Raw genomic sequence first — 19,693 nt, 5'->3', positions numbered from 1 at the left:
CCCCAACCCTCGGGCAACCACAGGTATCCATTTTCTCCACAAACAAAGTAAATATTCGGGGGAGTGACTAAAGAAGGACTAAGGGGCAGACGAATCGAAGCAGTCACATTGCAGGAGCTGTTCCCAACCTTTATAGGACCCCTCCCCAGGATACAGAAAAATGGTGAGGGCCCAACAACTGCCAGGGGTACCAAAGAATGACCACTACTATTTGTCGAAGGGGGGTGTCTATAAGCTAGAGAAGAGTTCAACTGTAAAAAACTCTCCCTAACTTTGTCAGTGTCCTTAGGGGTCACAAATCGTCCTACTTTCCTCAAGCATGTTTCCAGAAATGTCTGATCGAAACGTCCATCAGTAAACAACTGTCCAAGGGAAGAGGTGGGCATAGGGCATACTCGCATCGTCAAAGTCGATCCTTTGCTAGGTAATCGAGGTTCCAGAAAATCAGGTTGTTGAAAGAATTTCACCTTGCCAATTAAGGTGTACCAACCCACACAACTATTTACAGGTGTTAAAGGAAGTGCCAGCAATCTATCCTTTTTATATGCAGCAGAAGGGAGCAACCCACAAACCCAACAATCTGTCACATTATACACGGCATGTGCATGATGTAGAGTCTTGATAAAAACATTATCACGGTAGCCTTTTCGCAAACATTGTTCGCCAACATCAAGAGTAACCATATTGTGCTCGGGAAGGGCAGAAGGAGTAGGGATAAACGCATGAACAGGATAGGCTTCATCCAGGAAAAACAGTATTCCAAGAATTATTAGAAACGCAATGATGAATATCACAATGACCACAATTTTTCCTTTTCGGGGCAGAGCGAACCATGGAGAGTCGGGTTCTGGTCTACGAGGAGCTGCAAAAGGCTGCTCCTCCTCGGGAATGGGACGGCCAAAGGGATACATGTTCCCTAACTAAAAGTCCAAAACTAAACTAAAAAGGTAATCAAACAGTCCCAGTCACACTGAAGCCGGCCAGGGGGGTTCTTCACCCTCAAAAGGGATCTTCTCCCTTTGTCCGTTAAAGCCTCACAGGCAGGCTTCTATTGTTCGTTCCCTAAACCCACGACAGAGTCGCACAGCTTTTGTAACTCAGGAGCACTTAATCCGGGCCCAGGCGCAATCCTAGTGTCCCATTTGACAATGTCTTGACTGTGCACCAGGGCTCTTACCAGCAGTCCATCCCTAACACTTAACTATTCTTCAGCACTGTTCTCTTCTATTCCCTATCTCAGCCCTTCTTCCAGTGCTCAGTTCTCCTTCTTCTCCTTTCTGGGACGCAGATTATAACGAGTGCTCCCTCGCACCTCTGGATCTGTGAACAGAATGGGGGGCTCAATGGCAGGGGACTTATCCGCTGATGTTTGCTCACTGTGATCAGGAGAAGCCTCACCACTTGCAATCAGAGTTGACCTCTCCTCTCTTTGATCCGGCTCCTCACCCCTCAACAAAGCATGTGAGAAGGGTATGTACCGAGGAACCACTTCACATTCATGATCAGCGACGCCGTTTCTCACCCATTCGTCATATGGCAGTGGCAGTGGGACGCGCTTCATGTGGGATGCATGTGTCCACGCCTTGCGCCCCTGTATCTGGAGTGCGGTGCGGGTCGTAAGGAGGACTTGCCTCGTCTCCGACCACCTTGGATCCAAACAGGACTTCCGCTTGTACTTCTTCACGACAACCCAATCCCCGGGCTGTATGGTGTGTCCTGGCCCCTCCGGCCGCGGCTTCAGGGTGTCTGCTACCTGTTGATGAACAGAACGGAGATCTTTAGTCAAAGCATACAGGTAATCTATCAACAAAGGCTATTCTATTTCCGAGAAACATTTAGGTCTAGGGACACCCCACAGGTTGGCCGGATGGCCGAAAATGACCTCGTGGGGTGAGACACCTGTTTTGGAATTGACTGTCATTCTAGTGGAAAGCAAAGCCAGGGGAAGTGCGTCTGGCCAACGCAACCCTGTACTCTCTTGTATCTTGGCCATTTATAGCTTCAATGTCCCATTGAACCTCTCTACTAAACCCTCAGCCTGGGGATGTCGTGCTGCATGGAATTTCTGTGTTATTTGTAGTCCCTTACATATGTTTTTCATCAGTTCAGCATTAAAAGATGTGCTGTTATCGCTCCAGATCACCCGAGGCAATCTGTAGTGGGAGAAATACTCCTTTATCAACATCTTAGCTGTTGAGATAGCCGTGCAGTCCTTGGTTGGGAAAGCCTCCACCCACCTACTAAAGGAGCATACCACCACCAGGACATATTTAAGGTTGTTTACTCTCTCCATTTCAATATAATCCATTTGGATCACTTCAAAAGGAAAAGAAGGAGGAGCAAAATTGCCAACCGGTAGAGGTGTTCCCTTTCCAGGATTATGTCTTAAACAAACCATGCACTGCTGCACTAAATGGGTTGCCACCTTGGAAATGTTCTTATTACTCCACACTGGGTCTAGTAATTTACATATTCCTTTCGCACTAATATGAGCTGGCCCATGAGCCATTGTCACCACTGGGAGAACATATGCGTCCGGGAGAAACCATCGTCTTTTGTGTGACACATCCGTCCAACACTCATCCTTGTCCAACCGCCCCCCACCATCCTTCCATGCCCTCAACTTGTCCTCAGTCGCTTTTTCTTGTATGTTCCGCACACTTTGTATAGTATTCATAAACAAGTCAACGTCTGGTACCCACCTAGCTGGCCCTGTCACAAACATTCGTGGGAGTTTTGTCCTAGCTGTCTCCTTAGCTGTCTGATCTGTCAGTGCGTTGCCCCGTCCTACATCATCCACCACCGCTTTGTGTGCACTATATTTGATCACAGCCAGTCGTCTGGGAAGCGTCAATGATGTCAATAGTCGTAATATCAACGGACCATTCTGGATCCTTTGTCCGTGTGATGTCAAAAACCCCCTTTCTGCCCACAGTCGCCCGTAACTATGAGCCACGCCGAAGGTATATTGGCTCGCAGTGTAAATATTCACGTCCAGTCCTTCACTCAATTCACACGCTCGCATCAATGCTATTATTTCTGCAGCTTGGGCCGAGTGGTACGGGACCCTAGAAGTCTCCACCACTGTTTTCAGTGTTGTGACTGCATATGCTGCAGTTGAGGTACCATCCGCAAGTTTAAAAAAGGAACCGTCAACATACAGCTCCCCGTCGGGATCATCGAGGGGGTGTCCGTTAAATCTATCCTTCCCTTCGTCTCCTCCTCTGTCCGAAACAAACAATCATGGACTTCATCGTCCTTTTCATCTGAAGGGATGGGTAGCAACGTGGCCAGATTCAAAGTGGCACATCTTTTAATCGTAACATGGGGTGCAAATAATGTCATCTCATAACCAGTAAGACGAGCACTAGTTAAATGCTGCGTCTGCGTCCTGTTCAGTAAAAAATCCACAGCATGCGGTACCATTACTGTGAGATCTGAACCCAGCACGAGCCCCGCCGATTGTCTAATTGAGACCGCAGCAGCCGCTGTAGCCCTTAGACAGCTCGGCAACGCTCTCGCCACATTGTCAAGCATAGCAGAAAAATAAGCGCAAGGTCTCTGTTTCCCTCCAAAACATTGAGTTAGGACAGACAACGCGCAACCTTCCGCCTCATGTACATAAAGCACAAAAGGCTTCTGGTAATCAGGAGTTCCCAAAACAGGTGCAGAACACAAAGAAATTTTTAGTAACTCAAAAGCTTCCTGACATGCTGGAGTCCAGGGTAGGGGTTCGCGCACCTCCTTAGTAGTCAGATACAGAAGGGGTTTTGTTAGTAAGGCATAGTTAGGTATCCACTGGCGACAATACGATGTTATGCCGAGAAACGCGCGCACCTCCCGCTGCGTGTTAGGTACAGCCATGTTAGTTATCACCTTGATGCGCTCCGGTGTCAACCTCCTCTCCTCCTTCGATAGGAGATGACCTAAGTAGGTAACCTCCTGTCGACAGTATTGAAATTTAGGAAGGGACACTTTGTGTCCCTTACGAGCCAAATGGTGCAACAATTTAACTGTGGCTTCTCGACACCCATCTTCGGTGTCAGATGCTATGAGAATATCATCTACATATTGCAATAAAACATTGCCTTGGGGAGTTCCAAATCATTCAATTGAGCCTTCAAAGCCTGACTATAAATGCTGGGGCTCTCTGTATAGCCTTGAGGAATTCTACAAAATCTGAAGCTGCGGCCAGCCAATGAGAATCCGAAAAGGTAACGGCTGTCAGGGTGTATAGGGATACTAAAGAAAGTGTTTTTTAAATCTAGAACAGAGAAATATCTGGCTGTGGGAGGGATCATTGTCAAAATCATGGTAATGTCAGAGACCACCGGATATTGGGGCTCAACCACCTTATTAATGTGGCGTAAATCAATCACAAATCGATAGACATCAGGTGCACCATCACTTGCATCAGCAGAGGGCCTCTTAAGGATCGGGAGAATGGGGCTATTACAAATGTTAGAGTCTGTCTCCTCCACTACACCTGACCGTATCAAATCCTGTATTATTTGTAGCAAAACCTTCTCACCATCCCTAGATATCTTGTACTGCGGTATTCCCGGCAATCGGGCTCCCACCTTAACCTTGATGGACACGGGGGCAATATCCATCTTTCCCACATCAGTATCACCACTGGCCCACAAAGTCTCTGGAATCCCCACAAACTCAGCCGGAAGAGGCTTGTCTTTTGAGAAAAACTGTTGCGTGTGCGCGACAGTAGGACCCAAAGTGACGTACACACCGTCCGGAGAACAGTAAATGGTGGCATTCAATCTCTTCAACAAATCCAAACCCAGCAAGTTCTCGCCACAATGCGAAGTCAAAAGGAAAGGAGAGTCAACTGTGAAAGGACCAATCGTAAGTGTAAGAGGCTTAGAAATTGTGCTAATTACCGGAGTACCTGAGATCCCTACGGAAACATTATTCCTGCCAGACAGAGCCGCCCCTGGGACCTGAGAACGTGCTACAGAGCTTTTCATAGCACCCGTGTCCACCAAACATTTCTGAGGAGACCCCAACAAATCAGCAGTCACATAGGGTCCTCGTTGATCAACATCCACAGAAACTGGTCCCATGCTCTGTCCTACGCTGTCCTAGTTATGGGAGAAGCCAGTCAAGTCGTCCAAAGCGTATGCGTCGTTGTAGTACTGTCTGGCTCTGCCATGGTCACCCTCAGTTTGAAAATGTTGTCAGTCCCTCTCTTCGTCAAAGCAATTTCTTCCCGGTCGCCTTCCTTCATCAAACTGTCGGTCATCCCTGCGAAATTCACCACGACCTCTACCTCTGCCTGGTCCAGCATTGGCCCGAAGCTCCGGACAATCTTTCCACCAGTGCCCCTCATTTTTGCAGTTCGCACACTGATTCGGCCCCAGATGCTCTATCTTCTCTCCCCTTCCGTAACTACTTCCACCTCGACCCTCTACCATAGGTGGGGTTCCACGTCCCCGACCCTTCGACACCTGCTGCAGCAGCACCCTTGTCTTCAAATCTTTGGCTTTCTCTTCCTGTCTGTCTTTGTTCTCGTTCTCTCTATGTTCATAATACTGAGCCATACTCAGAATACCAGAGGGGGTGGACGTCGTCCACGTACTCTCCGATGCCTGTAATCTAGCCGATATTTCTGGTAACAAATTCGTTACGAACCTATTAACGAAAAGTCGTAAGCCCCCATCCTGAGAGAGATCCTGACCACTAAAATCCATAAAGGCTACCTCGAAACGAGTGAAGAAATCTGAAACCGCTTCATCCTTTTTCTGCCTACATGCAGTCAACTTATCCCAATCCACCTTCTTTGGAGGAATAAGAGAGTGCATATATTTTATGTATGTGGCAGAAAGAAGTAAGGGAACGACAGATAAGAGAGGAGAAGGTGTCTCAGAAGAGAGCAGCGCAGACGATGGCACAAAAAGTGAGAGAATATACTAAGAAAGAGAATGAGAAACAGATTGAGCGCGCAGATAGACTTCATAGGTTACAGATGGATAAAAGCTATGTCGTAAGAGAGGAAGAGCAAGATGATATGGAGGACATTTTGAATGCTCGGCCCCCTCCTCCGTATGCTCCGCAATCATTGTACCCCGTGTTGACAGGTTCTGCTTCCCCTGCGGTGGTTTCAGTTCCACAAACGGTTGCTCCTCCCTTGTCCGGCACCCCCACTTCCTCTGTTTCGGCCCCAACTTTGTTGAGAGATGTTGAACAAGCATTATCTTCTGTCACCTCTTCCTTGACTACGCTCTTGATCTCCCTCTTTGTGGCGAGCCCACCTGCAGAAAGAGCTGGTGCAAATGGGAGTAGAACAGAGATAAGCGACAAAAAACAGTCGGGGTCAGGGAGGGGGATTAATAACTTACTTGAAGAAGTAACGTGAGTTACTCACGGCGTACCAAGATCGGCACCGATCGAGTACAATGGGAGCCAATCGTGAGGGTTCTTATTGGGATGATGTCCGGTCACGTGATACCGGAGGTGTATTCGGACTGTAGTGAACATGAGGATACGTTCATTCGAAAGGATAAGGGTTGGTAAACAATCTCGTGGAGCGGATTAACAAAAATAAAAAAATAATGCATGACAACATAGGTAATGGACTGTCGGTACTGAAACCGTACACACTATAAACAAATGTAAACTCAATGCTCATTGGATAGTAACAGGTCACGTGGGTGGAAAACCAAGAGGTAAACAATGCCGTGTTGTGTGAGATCAAATAACAGGGTACACCCGCTAGACAGATGCGGGTACAAATAGTTACAACAGTGGCATGACAGAATAAAATGAGGATGAGGGAACCATATGGAAAAATCTGCAAAAAAAAGAAGGAAGGGATGAATAGTCCGAGTGCAAGACAAAATGTGTCCCCATGTTGCCTTGATTGCTGACCCGCATTTTTTCATGTATCGTTATTATTGTTGAGGACTTTTTATTACATGTTGTCTACTTGTATTTTACGAATATCAACAAATCAGATAACAATGGGTCAAACAAAAAAGGACTATCTAAGAACTAACTGTATGGCTAAAGGATACAACTGCACAATCCACTCCAAGTGCAACGTAGTGAAATAATTGTTCCCATCAGATCACCGTCCTGTACCGCCCAACATCATTTGGGATCCTTCAACCAGAAGGATAGTGGTTTCACCCACAGTGGATTAGGCAGGTGGTAGCCTAATCTAGTCACAGTATCTCAAATGTGATTTCGGTGTATTCTGGCATCAGGAGGTGAAATGACTAGCAGTGCAAAAAGTGTAAAAATAAATCAAAATGTGCTAAATGTCAAAAGTGTTTTAAAATTGAGTAATGGGAGAGGAAACCTAATTTTATTATATCCTATCCATTCTCAGATATTAAAAAACAGTGCTAAGTAGTGCAAACAAATAACTACTTCAATTAATATACGGTCGACATGTTTCTGCAGTGAATTCTGCTTCCTCAGGACCTTAATTGTTGCTACTGCTATGTGCAATCTGTGATATGAATGAAATTATAAACAATATCACCTTGGCTTATGGATAGGATATAATAAAATTAGGTTTCCTCTCCCATTACTCAATTTTAAAACACTTTTGACATTTAGCACATTTTGATTTATTTTTACACTTTTTGCACTGCTAGTCATTTCACCTCCTGATGCCAGAATACACCGAAATCACATTTGAGATACTGTGACTAGATTAGGCTACCACCTGCCTAATCCACTGTGGGTGAAACCACTATCCTTCTGGTTGAAGGATCCCAAATGATGTTGGGCGGTACAGGTCGGTGATCTGATGGGAACAATTATTTCACTACGTTGCACTTGGAGTGGATTGTGCAGTTGTATCCTTTAGCCATACAGTTAGTTCTTAGATAGTCCTTTTTTGTTTGACCCATTGTTATCTGATTTGTTGATATTCATATTGTTAAGGGATGATAACAATGCTAGGTCGATAAATATTCCCTTAGACCCCCCTTGTAATTAGTTTTATATACTTGTATTTTACCACATTATGTTCGATACACATTTTGTCTTGCACTCGGACTATCCATCCCTTCCTTCTTTTTTTTGCAGATTTTTCCATATGGTTCCCTCGTCCTCATTTTATTCTGTCATGCCACTGTTGTAACTATTTGTACCCGCATCTTTCTAGCGGGCGTACCCTGTTATTTGATCTCACACAACACTGCATTGTTTACCTCTTGGTTTTCCACCCACGTGACCTGTTACTATCCAATGAGCATTGAGTTTACATCTGTTTATAGTGTGTACGGTTTCAGTACCGACAGTCCATTACCTATGTTGTCATGCATTATTTTTTTATTTTTGTTAATCCACTCCACGAGATTGTTTACCAACCCTTATCCTTTCGAATGAACGTATCCTCATTTTCACTACTGTCCGAATACACCTCCGGTATCACGTGACCGGACATCATCCCAATAAGAAGCCTCGCGATTGGCTCCCATTGTACTCGATCGGTGCCGATCTTGGTACGCCGTGAGTAACTCACGTTACTTCTTCAAGTAAGTTATTAATCCCCCTCCCTGACCCCGACTGTTTTTTGTCGCTTATCTCTGTTCTACTCCCATTTGCACTAGCTCTTTCTGCCCCCCGGGTTGTCCCACATTCACGAGTCCACCCGAGATTGTTCATTTAACTGAGTTGTTTAGTTGTGCACCTCACCCCTTCACCTGTTACCTTTCCATCCGTTCACAAACCACAGTGATATTTTTTGAGTGTTATGCTCGTTTTACATTTGACTCTGCTGTCATATGATATTGTTTTCATGCTGTTCGTTTTGACCTCGTGATGCAGTTTGTGATGCGTTATTTTGTGATTATTTCAAGTTTGTGATTATTGGCTCCCGGTGGGAAGAAGGATCCAGTTTAAGGCTCTGTGTTTGGCCTTCAAGATCCTTAAAACCGCCTCCCCCCCACTGCTGAGCCCCCTCCTGTCTGAGTATACACCCAGCAGATCTCTCCGCTCAGAGGGACAACATCTAGTGATCATCCCACGCACCAGACTTGCTAGAGTTGGGGGACGTTCTTTCAGCCTCCTTGTTGCCAAACTATGGAACAGCCTGCCTGTTACCATACGGGGGATGCATGATCTTTTAGCCTTTAGGAAAGCCATTAAAACTCATCTTTTCCAATAATCCGTTCTTTTGTGCACCCTCATTTCGCACTCTGGTCAGTTCGCAGCGCCGGGACGCCCCTTGGCTGGGGCAGCCGCGCGCTATACAAATCCATATAACATAACATAACATAACATAACTTGTTTTGCTTTGCTGAATGTTAAGGTCCTGTATGTTTCTATTCACAGGCCCCTGACGAAGGGTCATTCCGCTTGACCCGAAATGCATTGGGCATGAAGTAATGTAAATAGATTGTTCATGACTTCAATGAACTTGTATATAAGAGTTTACCATGACATCAAAAATCAAAATGAATAAAATGATTGGATGATGTAAACTTACGTTTGGATTCCTATTTTGAGCATACTTTAACAAGTGAAGAAACCTCGTAGTTTCATGTTGAATGAGCGCAACCTTCGTGATCTGTTCATCACATTTTCTCTTATCAATGTAAGGCACTGCCAGGCACAGTGCGACAAGGTCTGCGCCAAATTGAACCGTCGATATTAACTCAATTCAAAAAGGTGTGCACAGAGATAACAACAACCTTTGACCGCAGCTTACTGAAACACGGCATTTTCACTCACTCAATATCACCCCAACACAAAGTTCACACTCACCACCTCGCCGACACCCAGACCGCACACACACATATATTCACGGATGTATGTCGATACCACGCATACCGATACAACGCGGAATGTAACAACGGGGTTTTAACAACGCAAGTCATTATGTCAACTTGCACTGGAGGGTGCTGGATTTAGGATTAGTTTAAATTACTATTCCAACTCCAGCCTACGTACAGTAGGGAAGGTGTTGGAATAGTAATTCACACTATTCCTTAGTCTAGAGCGCCCTCCACTGCAAGTCGACATAATGACTTGCATTGTTAAATCCACTTTGTAACATACCGCGTTGTAACGATTGCGTGGTAAAGGATGTTTCCCATATTCACGCTTCCTATGCGTCAAATCCCTGCCAAACACGTGTTACCAAAATGGGACAAGGCCCGTCGACCAAGTCCTGGGGAACCTGGACCCTACCGCAGACCGAACAGTACACACACTGTTCCGAGATTGGGGAACACATCCGCCTCCCTAGCGGCACTACAGACCGCTGCACACTTTACCACGGGAGACCCGGGACCCGCTCCCAACGAACCACACACACTAGGGGTTCGGGTGAGTCCCAGAATCCACCCGCAATGAGCCACGCCTCGACCGCAGTACCACCCGGTCGGATGACCATAAACAAATGTCCACCCAATCTCCGCCAAGTCTGTCAGAGCACCACTCGCACTCTGAGTTCCCGGAGCACACTAGCCCCAGGAGCACACAGGCTCCTCCAACCACTAGAGACTCACCGGTCTCGGAGACACACCGGTCTCTTGGAGCATCCCAGCTCCCTCAATCAACAGTCGGACCACTCACCTTCTATACGCAGTACCGACCTCTACCGTTCTCCACCGCCGGCTGCTGGGACCAACACGGTCAGCTCCAAAGTTCCGCCTTCCGGACCCCACGCAGGATCATGAACCGGGACCTCTCCCGATCAGCAGGGTGGGGCAGCGCTGCGAGAACCAAGCTCGGCATCAAAGTGGGTACCCAGACCCACCGTGCCGACCAGAGGGTCGCCGGTCTTCTGCTACCCACTTACAAGTGAGAAAGATCCTTATCGCGGGGTTCCTGTTCGGGCACCATCTGATAAGCGTGGCTCAAATCCACCCGAGTGACTTACCGCACTCACCTATAATTACCAAATAATAAGTCTGCCGGACAGTGGAGAAGAATAAACAAAGTATTTTATTAGGCCACAAACTCCCGTATGAGAGGGCCCTGTCGGACCTCACCCCTAAGAGTGCGCCGAGAGGACTGACTCATCTCATCACAGCAATACATTATAACATGGTACAGCAGAGTAAAACACGCCCATACTGGAAAAATACTGGACCCCGGAGAGGGTGAACAATGGCCTCACACAAGAGGCATCTGCACCTGCAATAGCAACATTTGGTTATCTCTGCCCAAGGCCACGGAGCCGGGCCTCAGCATCTCCAGCTCATGAGAACAGTACTGATTAGGAGTTTTGCTATTAGTTTCGATCACAGTTAGCCAAGAAACGAAAACTGCTGCGTTCAGGGTTTTTCCTATTCCTACAAGAGGGGGTGAGCAAGTGCGACTCGCACGCAGAGAGAAGCATTCCAAAATGTTGGCACACAAGCTAAGCTAAGAGAACTGAATAATATCACACGCATAAATGAATAACGAGGTGGAGAATATAAACGTAAATGCATAAATGAATATATCATTAGTTAGACAAGTGTAAGTGGGCGGGGCATCGGAAAATGAAACCTATCAATACCCAAATAATAGCTTACAAAAACATGTAAAACTATTCAAAATACATAATGAACAAATTATACCCATTGTCTATCATCATTTCAACGTTCGTAATGCTCCATATGGATGGTCTTTAAGGCATGGGCGTAAAATCCGCTCCGCTCGCGGATTTTTCGGATTTTCGGCAAATTCGCAATCCGCGAACTCTCGCGAATTAGTCGAAAATCCGTGAATCCGCTCGCGGCGGATTTTTTGCTTGGTTGCGGCGCGCGGCGTGGTGCACGGCGTTCACTTTCCGTCATTTAGCGTTTGCCGAGTTGTTTTTCTTTTCGAGTGCCGCGCCATTTTGGATCTTGCTGCGTGATCCCGCGGGAGTTTGGCGCCCGCGAATACGTAATCGCGGCTTGCCACCTTGCACAGCACACGTAAATGCATAAATGAATATATCATTAGTTAGACAAGTGTAAGTGGGCGGGGCATCGGAAAATGAAACCTATCAATACCCAAATAATAGCTTACAAAAACATGTAAAACTATTCAAACTACATAATGAACAAATTATACCCATTGTCTATCATCATTTCAACGTTCGTAATGCTCCATATGGATGGTCTTTAAGGCATGGGCGTAAAATCTGCTCCGCTCGCGGATTTTTCGGATTTTCGGCAAATTCGCAATCCGCGAACTCTCGCGAATTAGTCGAAAATCCGTGAATCCGCTCGCGGCGGATTTTTTGCTTGGTTGCGGCGCGCGGCGTGGTGCACGGCGTTCACTTTCCGTCATTTAGCGTTTGCCGAGTTGTTTTTCTTTTCGAGTGCCGCGCCATTTTGGATCTTGCTGCGTGATCCCGCGGGAGTTTGGCGCCCGCGAATACGTAATCGCGGCTTGCCACCTTGCACAGCACACCTCGCGAGAGTTCGCAATTGCAAACACGTAGTTGCGGCGGAAAGGAACAATCTCGCACTCGCGAAATAGAGCTTTTGCAATTCTGCACAAGAAAATCACCAGCAAACAGGATAAACCTTCAGAAAATTATGATTTTTATCAGAATCACTCCTCAGGTTGACATTTGCATGGCCTTTTTTTTTGCAAGGAGTCCATTTTTGGGGGGGGGGGGAAGGAAGTGCCCCACAGTCTCCAACTTCCTGTTCCTGTCCAGCAGGCTCCTCCCAGTGCTTTGTCCATCTCCTGGTCACTTTCATTTGGATCTGGAGCTGGAAGGATTACTTTTTGTGGGTGCTGCTGGATATTTGGATTTGAGGCCTTTTTGACTGTCTTTGGATCACTTTTGGATTAGAAATCAACTTTCACAAGTAAGTTTGTTTGGGGCATTACAGTTGCTGCAAGTACAATTTTGGAACTTTTTCAGAACATTAAATAAATTATATTGTGGGTAGCCACAGTATCCAGTAGGACCAGGGTTGGTTAGGGGTGCATGATACAACTGTTTTGTTGAATTTAAACACCATTGAGGCCATGGATGGGCTGGGATTGTGCTGATTTTTGTCGTTTTTTTGGGCCTGCTGGTGTGGCCCTTTGCCCAGGGGTGGTGAGTGTTGCATGGGCCTAGTCTTTCTGTGGGGTGTCTTCTTGAATTTAAACATAATTGAGGCCATGGATGGGCTGGGATTGTGCTTATTTTATTGTTATTTGTCGTTTTTTTGGGGCTGCTGGTGGGGCCCTTTGCCCAGGGGTAGTGGTGCATGGACTGAGTGTGCCTGTAGTGTGGTCTCACTCTCTTTAATGTAAACATCATGGATGGCATTGGATTGTGGTGATTTCTGGCTGTTTTTCTGTTTTTTGGGGGGTGTACTGTTGATGTGGACTGGCCATGTGGGTGGTGGTGGTGGCCATCTTGAGTGCTGGCTGGTACAGGCAACATGTGCTTGGGGTGTAAGGGGCCATTTTGAGGAGAGGCAGTGTCTGAGGCCTGCACTTATTTTGCCTACTTTTCATCCATTATGCCCAGGGGTAGTGAGTGTTGCATGGGCCTAGTGTTTCTGAGGGGTGTCTTCTTGAATTTAAACACCATTGAGGCCATGGATGGGCTGGGATTGTGCTGATTTTATTGTTTTCTGTCGTTTTTTTGGGCCTGCTGGTGGGGCCCTTTGCCCAGGGGTGGTGGTGAGGTGAGTGTTGCATGGGCCTAGTCTTTCTGAGGGGTGTCTTCTTGAATTTAAACACCATTGAGGCCATGGATGGGCTGGGCTTGTGCTGATTTTATTGTTTTTGGTCGTTTTTTTGGGCCTGCTGGTGGGGCCCTTTGCCCAGGGGTGGTGAGTGTTGCATGGGCCTAGTCTTTCTGTGGGGTGTCTTCTTGAATTTAAACATAATTGAGGCCATGGATGGGCTGGGATTGTGCTTATTTTATTGTGTTTTTGACGTTTTTTGGGGGCTGCTGGTGTGGCCTTTTGCCCAGGGGTGGTGGTGCATGGACTGAGTGTGCCTGTGGTGTGGTCTCACTCTCTTTAATGTAAACATCATGGATGGCATTGGATTGTGGTGATTTCTGGCTGTTTTTCTGTTTTTTGGGGGTGTACTGTTGATGTGGACTGGCCATGTGGGTGGTGGTGGTGGCCATCTTGAGTGCTGGCTGGTACAGGCAGCAACATGTGCTTGGGGTGTAAGGGGCCATTTTGAGGAGAGGCAGTGTCTGAGGCCTGCACTTATTTTGCCTACTTTTCATCCATTATGCCCAGGGGTAGTGAGTGTTGCATGGGCCTAGTGTTTCTGAGGGGTGTCTTCTTGAATTTAAACACCATTGAGGCCATGGATGGGCTGGGATTGTGCTGATTTTATTGTTTTTTGTCGTTTTTTTGGGCCTGCTAGTGGGGCCCTTTGCCCAGGGGTGGTGAGTGTTGCATGGGCCTAGTCTTTCTGTGGGGTGTCTTCTTGAATTTAAACATAATTGAGGCCATGGATGGGCTGGGATTGTGCTTATTTTATTGTTTTTTGTCGTTTTTGGGGGCTGCTGGTGTGGCCTTTTGCCCAGGGGTGGTGGTGCATGGACTGAGTGTGCCTGTGGTGTGGTCTCACTCTCTTTAATGTAAACATCATGGATGGCATTGGATTGTGGTGATTTCTGGCTGTTTTTCTGTTTTTTGGGGGTGTACTGTTGATGTGGACTGGCCATGTGGGTGGTGGTTTTGGCCATCTTGAGTGCTGGCTGGTACAGGCAACATGTGCTTGGGGTGTAAGGGGCCATTTTGAAGAGAGGCAGTGTCTGAGGCATGCACTTATTTTGCCTACTTTTCATCCATTATGCCCAGGGGTAGTGAGTGTTGCATGGGCCTAGTGTTTCTGAGGGGTGTCTTCTTGAATTTAAACACCATTGAGGCCATGGATGGGCTGGGATTGTGCTGTTTTTATTGTTTTTTGTCTTTTTTTTGGGCCTGCTGGTGGGGCCCTTTGCCCAGGGGTGGTGAGTGCTGCATGGGCCTAGTCTTTCTGAGGGGTGTCTTCTTGAATTTAAACACCATTGAGGCCATGGATGGGCTGGGCTTGTGCTGATTTTATTGTTTTTGGTCGTTTTTTTGGGCCTGCTGGTGGGGCCCTTTGCCCAGGGGTGGTGAGTGTTGCATGGGCCTAGTCTTTCTGTGGGGTGTCTTCTTGAATTTAAACATAATTGAGGCCATGGATGGGCTGGGATTGTGCTTATTCTATTGTTTTTTGTCGTTTTTTGGGGGCTGCTGGTGTGGCCTTTTGCCCAGGGGTGGTGGTGCATGGACTGAGTGTGCCTGTGGTGTGGTCTCACTCTCTTTAATGTAAACATCATGGATGGCATTGGATTGTGGTGATTTCTGGCTGTTTTTCTGTTTTTGGGGGTGTACTGTTGATGTGGACTGGCCATGTGGGTGGTGGTGGTGGCCATCTTGAGTGCTGGCTGGTACAGGCAACATGTGCTTGGGGAGTAAGGGGCCATTTTGAAGAGAGGCAGTGTCTGAGGCATGCACTTATTTTGCCTACTTTTCATCCATTATGCCCAGGGGTAGTGAGTGTTGCATACTTGCATGTCCCTAGTCTTTCTGTGGGGTGTCTTCAATGTAAATATCATGGATGGCATGGGATTGTGCTCATTTTTCTGTGTTTTGTCGATTTTTTGGGGTGTATAATTGAACTGATGTTCCTCTGTCTTCCATTGCTTTTAGGTGCACAAGAAGACTCAAGAGAACCACCAGTGCCAGGAAGAAGTCCTGCAGCGGTGTGTGTGTGCAGCATAACGTCACGCGACGTCACGTCTGGACACAGAACCCTCTGCAACTCGTGCAACTGCTGCCTGCTGACCTGCTCTGAAGAAGATGGCCCCAAAAAAAGTAACCCGTAGCTCCTCTAGCAAGAAAGGTGCCAGTAAGGAGCAGAAGAAGCAAGTTACCAAGGACACTGGTGTGACGCCCGCCCCTTTTTTGGGGAGTAAAAAAAAAAGTATGCCTGCAGCAGCAGCGGGATCTGCTGGGGACCAAGCTGGCAGCAGCACCCCCGCTCCATTGGGCTCAGTGCCACCACCACCACCAGGCCAACTTAAGTCCAAGGCCTTGAGTGCTGCAGAGGTAGCCAGTATAGTTCTTCAATCACCATCGACCAGTGATGTTGGCTCATCGCAAGAAAGCAGCAGCAATGTCCCTCAATCAACACAGGTTGTTGTAGCTCATCTGACGAGTGTTGAACAACCACAGCCGCAACAACAATCACATGTGCAAGTACAAGCCCAAGTACATGTGGAAGGAGAGGCAGCGCAAGGAGATGCGCAAGCAGAGGTGCATGGAGGGTCACAAGTGCCCACAATAGTTGTTCCTCCCGAAGTAGGGGCACATCAGGAAATCGACAATCAAGGCGAGGTATCATTTGAGGAAGCCACTCCTCCTGATGATCCTTCATTGTCTTCCACACCCCTAGCAAGGAAGAGATCAAGGGTGGTGTCTACATCTTCTTCAAGCACACCTCCTTCTGATGATACGGATCAAACTTGGGAACCAGCACCACAGCCGTCTGAGAGTGAGGCACACCATGATCCGACAAAGGTAGTTAAGCGTAAAAGGAAGCTCGTCCAAAGTCTCAGAGTTATGGAGTGTGATGAGGCTCAACAAGAAGTGGCGGATACTGCTGCTGATGAAGACTCTGCCAACGACGACCCAGTCATCATAAAGGTCACTGCAGCCCCAGCGGGCATGCAGCAAACAGACATTTTGACCCTAGCCCGAAGAGCTGCTGAGCGTGATGATGATGATGATGTTGTCGATGAGGAGGCACCAACTTGTCCCGCTTCCATATTTCTTTCTGGCAAGAAGAGACCTCCATCCACCTCGACCTTAATTAGTGGCGGTGAAAGTGCACAACGTACAAAAGTTGGGCAATCCAGATCCTCCACTTCATCTGGCATTAGCTTCATGACCACCACCACCAGTATTGCCGCCTCCTCCAGGTCCCACAGACACTTGAAGTCCCCAGTTTGGGACTTCTTTACTGTTTGTCAAAAAAATCCAAAGTTTGCCATTTGTACCCTTTGTAAGGTTGCAGTTAGTCGTGGTAAGCCAGGTACCAACTATGGTACCGGAGGCCAGAGAGGTCATCTTAGGAGACAGCACACTGTCAAATGGTTTGCGCACCTAGATGCGATCAAGAAAGGCCGAATTCAAGGAAACGTTGATGTTTCATCTGATGATGACGAGGAGGAAGAAGACGTGTCAAACACTTCCCTTACACCCAGTACCCCTGTCAGCAGCACACCCAATGTGAGGCACACTAAGAGTGTTGGAGCGAGTGAGACACCAACGCACAAAAGTTCACCAGCGAGCAAAATTGGGTCAACTAAGTCATTATCAGCCCGTAAATGCTTGGTCCAGGGCAACATTAGAACAATGCTTACTTCAGACGTGCCATATGAACGCAACCACCCACTAACGCGTCTGTATAACACTAAGCTGGCTAAAATGCTAGCTGTGGACCTTCTCCCTTTTTCTTTTGTAGAAGCGGTAGGTTTTCTAGAATTAGTGGCAAAGCTCTGCCCTAAATGGAAGGTTCCTAGCCGGTTCTATTTTGCCAGAGTTGCGGTTCCAGCACTACATGAAGATGTGCTGGAGGCGATTGGGGCAGCTTTGCAGAAGAGTGCTGTTCACACAATACATCTGACAACAGACATGTGGACCAGTGGCGCAGGCGCTGATTACATGTGCATCACTGCACACTGGGTCTCTTTTTCAGGTGTTAAAGCAAAGCTAAACGCAGGTGTTGACCCGGACAAAGTTTTCAAAGCTGCTCAGAAACATGCAACACTAGCCATGTTTGGCTTGGAGAAAAGTCACACAGCAGAAAACATTTTGGAAGAGTTTGACAAAAAGGTCTTGAAAATGCTATCCCCCAAAAAACGCAAGATTGGTTATGTTTCCACGGATAATGGCGCCAATGTAGTTAAGGCCATGTCGCAGGGTGGCTATTTCAGAGTGCCATGTTTGGCGCACTGTATCAACCTGGTAGTTCAAAAATTCTTGAGTGATAGAGACAGTGCAGCGTTCGCGGTAATGGCCACCTGCCGCAAAATGTGCAACCATTTCAACCATTCTTTTAAGGCCCGGAAGCATCTGAGGAGGCTGCTACTTCAAAGTCGAATACCAGTGAAAGCACTCATCCAGGAGGTGGCAACACGTTGGAACTCAACCTTCTACATGCTTGAGCGTCTGTATGAGCAGTATACGGTACTCGATCACTATTTCTTCACAGAAGGTACATCTCAGAAGGAGGACCTGCGGATGAGTGTGGCGCAATGGGACATAGTTAAAAGCCTGACAGACATGCTTCGTCCTTTTGAGTTCTTCACGCGTGCAGTCAGCCAGGAGGACTGTAATTTGGGAAAAGCTATCCCATTGTTGTGCATGCTGGAGCACCAACTGATGGCGGTGTCTTCTGAGTTTGAAAAAGATGTACAAAAAAAAGACCATTTTATTTTGTCTGAGAAATTATTAGAGCGCCTACGTGGTGATGAACGTCTTCAAAAGATCAAGTCAGAACAGCATTACATTTGTGCTACTATTCTGGATCCACGCTACAAAAAGGCGCTGGCAGGCGAAGCATTCTTTCCTTTTGCTGATGAAGATGTTCAAAATTACAAACATTGGCTAGCCTGGTCAGCCAAGAGGTTTGAAAAAGAACGGCAGGTTATTGAAGGAGAAGGCAGTACATCAGCATCAGCATCAGCAGGCCATCCCCAGTCACAAGAATCCACTTCTGCACCTGTGGCTGGGGCACAAATGACCTCTCAGCCGTTAAAGACACCGGCAAGTGGATCATCTGCACCACACACAACACTAACAGTGGCTGCTGTGGAGGATTGGCTAAGTTTGCTTGGGTATGGTTCTCGAAAAAATGTCACAGGCACAGCAAAAAGTAAGCAAAGTGGAGGAACCGTTGATGACCTTGAGTCGATGGTGCAGGACTATCTGAATGACTCAACAGAGGTCTTTCTTAATGATGAGCCATTGCAGTATTGGCATGGCAAAAAACAATTGTGGCCACAGCTCTCCAACCTGGCTATAAACTATTTGTCTTGCCCACTCGCAAGTGTGTCTTCAGAACGTGTTTTCAGTGCTGCTGGTGGCATTGTAACTCCCAAACGGAGCCGCCTCTCGCCCAAAAATGTGGAGCGGCTGACAATGATCAAGATGAATCAGCACCTCATACCACCAGATTACAAAGTACGAGAAAGCACGCCGCATGAAGACGAGGAGGACGGCAACGTAGATGAGGGGATTTGTTCTCTGTTTGGTGGCACTGACCTCATCCTGCCTGAATTCGCAGAGTATGATGACGAAATCTTCTTCTTATTCCCTGACACTGAGGCCTGAAAATGAGACAATGAATCAATAACTTTATTTTTCGTCCTTATTCACTTTTATTCCGGTTTGTCTCTCTTTCTTTGTTTTGCACAGTTAATTTAATTCAAACTTTAATCACCTAATCCCAAAAACAAGACCATCAGCAGAACTGTCTTCACTTGTTTGCTTATTGATTTGAAGGTGCCGCAGTCTACATTCCTCAGGTTCACAAGTTCTGAAGAACATGCTCCTCTATCCTCCTCCTCCAGACTGCGATTTCCCTCAAAGCAGAGTGCTGGATTACGTCCAATGAAGAAAGACTCAGCACTTGTGGGGGTGTTGTACTTCTTTGCGGGTGAGTTGACGGATTTGGGCCCATTGCTGTGAAGCTCTAATAATGGACAAAAGTGTTTTGGACCAAATATGAGGTG

At 47.0% G+C, this 19,693-nt stretch overlaps 1 long non-coding RNA gene across 1 annotated transcript in view; it reads right to left on the bottom strand.

Moving 5' to 3' along the window:
- Positions 1-1,530: 1,530 nt before the first annotated feature.
- The window catches only part of LOC144829538 (uncharacterized), a 401,983-nt gene continuing 383,820 nt past the window's right edge, over positions 1,531-19,693 (bottom strand). Inside the window, exon 4 of the long non-coding RNA XR_013610699.1 lies at positions 1,531-1,753. This is a non-coding gene — a long non-coding RNA (uncharacterized LOC144829538). The remainder of the gene's footprint in view (positions 1,754-19,693) is intronic.

The sequence above is a fragment of the Lissotriton helveticus genome, chromosome 1_1 (genome assembly GCF_964261635.1).
Source record: "Lissotriton helveticus chromosome 1_1, aLisHel1.1, whole genome shotgun sequence".
Taxonomy (NCBI): Eukaryota; Metazoa; Chordata; class Amphibia; order Caudata; family Salamandridae; genus Lissotriton; species Lissotriton helveticus.
The sequence above is the reverse complement of the archived record's forward strand: the minus strand, read 5'-3'. Positions and strand labels throughout refer to the sequence as shown.